We start from the raw sequence: 6,000 nt of genomic DNA, 5'->3' as shown, positions 1-6,000 counted from the left end.
GCGAGGGAAAACCACAGCATGCTATTCTCAGATTTTTCTCTGCGAAGAAAACACTTCAACGTCTCCTAAGTACGCTTTTGAAGAACTACAAAGCTCCTTCTACAGATAAATACTATTTTCAGTCGTGTAATGAATAGCACTTAAACGCGCTGAATGGCTCATGTATCATGTTTGGGATCCGCAGTATTTGGGGGAACAATACAAAATTAATGACAAAGCAAAAGAGCCTTGAAATCTGCCTCACTCTTGACACTCACTTTTTGTGTGTTTTTGTGAGGATGGGACATCCAAGAAGTGACATCCAACTCGGGTGCCACCCAGCAACTGTCTAAATTGTTCAGACACACCGGCTTGGATTCAGGTGCCGAAGAAACACTCATACATTGTTTTTGCTTTGTGGGTCTGTCGAAAGGAGGGGATATTTATCAAACACTGGATTTCCCCAGGCCTCTTATCTTTAAAGGCCTCTTATCTCTAAAAGCCTCTTATTTCTAAAGGCCTCTTATCACCACAGGCGTCTTATCTCCACAGGCCTCTTATCACCACAGGCCTCTTATCACCACAGGCCTCTTATCTCCACAGGCCTCTTATCACCACAGGCGTCTTATCTCCACAGGCCTCTTATCACCACAGGCCTCTTATCACCACAGGCCTCTTATCTCCACAGGCCTCTTATCACCACAGGCCTCTTATCACCACAGGCCTCTTATCTCCACAGGCCTCTTATCACCACAGGCCTCTTATCACCACAGGCCTCTTATCTCCACAGGCCTCTTATCACCACAGGCCTCTTATCACCACAGGCCTCTTATCTCCACAGGCCTCTTATCACCACAGGCCTCTTATCACCACAGAAAGGGATATGTTCATTAATCACTGACCGCTAGGGGGCAGTTTCAGCAGTGTCTTTGTGTTGAGTCTCTTTCTCTTTAACACACACACGTGAGCAGGAACGCACGCACACACACGCACGCACGCACACACGCACACACACACACACACACACACACACACACACACACACACACACACACACACACACACACACACACACACACACACACACACACACACACACACACACACACACACACACACACACACACACACACACACACACACACACACACACACACACAGTCAAAAGTTTGGACACACCTACTCATTCAAGGGTTTTTCTATATTTTTACTATTTTCTACACTGTAGAATAAAAGCAAAGACACCAAAACTATGAAATAACACATATGGAATCATGTAGTAACCAAAAAAGTGTTAAACAAATCAAAATAGATGTTATATTTGAGATTCTTCAAAGTAGCCACTTTGATGACAGCTTTGCACACTCTCGGCATTCTCTCAACCAGCTTCATGAGGTAGTCACCTGGAACGCATTTCAATTAACAGGTGTGTCTTTTCAAAAGTTAATTTGTGATATTTCTTTCCTCCTTAATGCGTTTGAACCAATCAGTTGTGTTGTGACAAGGTAGGGGTGGTATACAGAAGATAGCCTATTTGGAAAAAGACCAAGTCCATCATTACTTTAAGAATTCTTCAAGTGCAGTCGCAAAAACCATCAAGCGCTATGATGAAACTGGCTCTTATGAGGACCGCCACAGGAAAGGAAGACCCAGAGTTACCTCTGCTGCAGAGGATACATTCATTAGTTACCAGCCTCAGAAATTGCAGCCCAAATAAATGCTTCACAGAGTTCAAGTAACAGACACATCTCAACACCCACTGTTCAGAGGAGACTGTGTGAATCAGACCTTCGTGGTCAAATTGATGCAAAGAAACCACTACTAAAGGACACCAATAACAAGAAGAGACTTGCTTGGGCCAAGAAACACGAGCAATGGACATTAGACCAGTGGAAATCTGTCCTTTGGTCTGATGAGTCCAAATTTGAGATTTTTGGTTCCAACCACCGTGTCTTTGTGAGACACAGAGTAGGTGAACGGATGATTTCTGCATGTGTGGTTCCCACAGTGAATCATGGAGGAGGAGGTGGGATGGTGTGGGGGTGCTTTTCTGGTGACACTATCTGGGATTTATTTAGAATTCAAGACACACTTAACCAGCATGGCTACTATAGTATTCTGCAGCGATACTCCATCTCATCTGATTTGCGCTTAGTGGGACTATCATTTGTTTTTCAACAGGACAATTACACAAAACACAGTTCCAGGCTGTGTAAGGGCTATTTGACCAAGGAGAGTGATGGTGCTGCATCAGATGACCTGGTCTCCACAATCACCTGACCTCAACCCAATTGAGATGGTTTGGGATGAGCTGGACAGCAGAGTGAAGGAAAAGCAGCCAACAAGTGCTCAGTATATGTGGGAACTCCTTCAACCATGAAGCTGGTTGAGCGAATCCCAAGAGTGTGCAAAGCTGTCATCAAGGCAAAGGGTGGCTCCTTTGAAGAATCTAAAATATTAAATATATATTGTTATATTGTTTAACACTTTTTTGGTTACTACATGAGTCCATATGTGTTATTTCATAGTGTTGACGTCTTTACTATTATTCTACAACGTAAAAATTTGACAAAATAAAGAAATACCCTTGAATGAGTAGGTGTGTCCAAACTTTTGACTGGTACTGTACATACTATCAGAAACAAATATGTATGTACATTAAGTGATCTCAAAATCAGAAAATAAGTTGTTGACGTTATTGTGAAGTATGGTAAGTGGGTGAGTGAGTACTATAGAAAGGGAGACTTTCAGTCGTCTGTCCCTGTATGTGCTTTTCCTGTCTGGTCCATTTCACCAGACCACCTGACTATAAATAAGACCGTTAAGATTGCCCACATCCTTACCCCTAAAATAAATCCTCCACTATATGGCCAGAGCAGAAACCCGGCACCTATGAGGGACCGTGCAGTCTGACAGAGCGAGCCAAATAAGAGGAGCATTATCCACAGCATAGTTCCTCTGCACGCACACACACACACACACACACACACACACACACACACACACACACACACACACACACACACACACACACACACACACACACACACACACACACACACACACACACACACACACACACACACAGCATTGCAGGAGGGGCCATCCCCTACTTGCATGGGAACTTAGTTCTGGCTCACCTCAAGGCGCTGGTTGTGGGTGCCAGTAATGTCCTCTCTGGGCCCTGACCTGCCTTGCCTGTCACACTCCCCTTCCTGCTGGCCCAGTGTACTGTAACAGAGTACCACAGAATGGGAGCCAGTGTGGGGATCTGGGGACTGCATCCAAAATGTTACCCTTTTTCCTATATAGTGCACTACTTTTGACCAGGGACCCATAGCGCTCTGGCAGGCCCTGGTCAAAAGTAGTGCACTATGTAGGGATTAGGGGCCATTTGGGATATAGCCCTATAACTCATCAGAGGGGTTGACTCAGTCCTCCTTGCTCCCTCAACGCTGTGGGTCTGGCACACTGCACAGGTGGAAAACGGAAGACAGTGAGTGGCTAGTCATTAGGGTGTTGGCCGCTCTCTGCCCACTAACTTTATCCACAACCATAGCCTCTTACTTACTTGTCATGTGCGGTTTAAAAACTGTCATCGCGGAGTCTTACCAACGAGAAACAGTCAGTGAAAGAGCAAGGGGGTGAAGGGGGGGGGGGGGGGGGGGGGTCGGGCTAGAGATATTAAAAACAGTAACGCTGCCTTGATGATGCCTACTGACTTTGAGATAACACAGGTCTGTACACTGAGAACTGAGCTTCTAGCAGGCCTACATAATTATATGTGGAAAAAAAGATTCTCAGCATAGTAGAACTTGCCATTTAACTTGTTGTAGTTTAAAGGCCCAGTGCAGTCAAAAATAGGATTTGCCTGTGTTTTATATATATACTTCCACACTATGAGGTTGGAATAATACTGTGAAATGTGCAAATGGTGATAATGCCCTTTTAGGTTTCAGAGCTGTTTGAAAAGACCGCCTGAAATTTCAGCCTGTTTTGGTGGGATGGAGTTTTGGCCTGCCTGGTGACATCACCAGCCAGTCAAAAAGTTAACAGACCAATAAGAGAGTTCCAAACCATTCTGCCAATAACCACTAGGTTTCAGTTTTCCACTCAGACCACTCCCAGACAGTCTCAATTCTTACTTGAGAAATTGCTATTTGCTAAAAAGTTATTGTTTCTTTCTGACCATTTTCATTGAGAACAATCACAGTAAGGTACTTAATTGTTACCCAGAAAGGATTTGATATTGAGATAAAAACAGATGCATTGGACCTTTAAACAACACACAAGTTAATATGAACAGCATCCCATATTTATTTTTACAAATGTCCATTCACTCGCTCTTAAATTCATGCAATAGGCTACTTTCCTTTTGTAGCAAACTTTCCATTTGAAAAGAACATTCCCCATTTTAAGCACACAATCACTCATAATTAACAAACTCTCAGCTGAGAAACAGGAAGGCAAAATACTCAAACCCGCTTGCCAATCAATCTGTCAAAACCTTGCCCCTTTGGTCGCATTATTGTCCGCGGTATTCTTATTTTTTCCCATCTTTTTTGTGGAACTTCACTGTTGTTGAGTATTTAAACTGGAAACTGTCTGCAGTTGTTTTCTTTACTAAAACACCTGTCTAAACAGTGGAAAAGCCAAGGGTGAGACTCGCCTGTCAGTGTTGGTGACAGCTCTTGACAAAAATTCAGTAGAGACAATCCACTCAAGCGAAACAATGCACGTGTGCTGGAATGACTCCAGCTGTGTCTGTTGCAAAGGCTCGCGCTTCTTCATGAGATAACTGTTTTGTTTAGCAACACAAAAACTGCAACAGGTAAACTAAAAAAGGCAGTTTCCACCTTTATATTTGTTTATTAAAGGACGCCTATCTTTGTTTTGTTCTTCTCTATGGTTTCCATCACCTTTAAACCTTTGTCTAAATAGGCCTACAGAAAGGTTTTCATGACCTTGATTCAGAAAAACAGTTACACCTGAAACCAAACCCCTCTTACAATTTTGTGAAGATGACAAAAGGCCGAACTATTTAAGTGATTAATTAATACAACGGCTGGCATTTGGAACATCTGTAGGACCCGTTTCAGTGCAGATTTAAGGAACAAAAGCCAGGTGCCTCAATAGCTTTTGGAGTCTTAACTCGGTCTGTATGGGGGGGGGGGGGTTACCTCCTATGCTTAAATTTCTCATGGATCCTTAATCTGCTCTAGCTAGGCTACCTGACCTTCCATCTCGCCAAGCTCCTCAGGTCCCATGGGGCCCCATTCTATTGGTTTGCATTGTCCCACCTGGGGTGAAAAATGGCACAGTGGCCTTGGGACACTACACATCATTATACTGTGCATATCCATAGATGACAGTCCCTTTATTTCATGCTGAGAGGTATTACTCTGTTACTTCACTTTATCTCTGTATCAGTTGCTCATTGTACACCTTTGGAATGGGAACAGCCAATGTTCTTCCTCTTACTATAAATTGGGATTTATTAAGAACATCAGGTTCAGCACAACAGAATAGAGTCCATTAATTAATTAAGCAATAAGGCCTGAGGGAGTGTGGTATATGGCCAATATACCACAGCTAAGGGCTGTTCTTATGCACAACGCAGAATGCCTGGATACATCCCTTAGTCGTGGTATATTGGCCATATACCACACTCCCTCAGGCCTTATTGCTTAATTAATTAATGGACTCTATTCTGTAGTGCTGAACCCGATGTTCTTAATAAATCCCAATTTACAATTAGAAGAGTAAAAATAATAATTAGAAGAGTAAAAATACCAGGGTTTTCAGTCAATCAGCATTCAGGGCTTGAACCACCCAATTTAAAATCAGTTTTAGATAACGGTGTTTAACATACAGGATAAATATGCACAAATTAACCACATTGTGTGTCCAGACCAACGTACAGCAATATGTTGGAAAATCACATGGTGATCAGTCAACATCAGTAATGTCAATGTCACGTTCTGACCATAGTTCTTGTGTGTTTTACTTGTTTTAGTGTTG

This window comes from Salvelinus fontinalis, chromosome 6 (assembly GCF_029448725.1).
Source record: "Salvelinus fontinalis isolate EN_2023a chromosome 6, ASM2944872v1, whole genome shotgun sequence".
Classification (NCBI taxonomy): Eukaryota; Metazoa; Chordata; class Actinopteri; order Salmoniformes; family Salmonidae; genus Salvelinus; species Salvelinus fontinalis.
The sequence above is the reverse complement of the archived record's forward strand: the minus strand, read 5'-3'. Positions refer to the sequence as shown.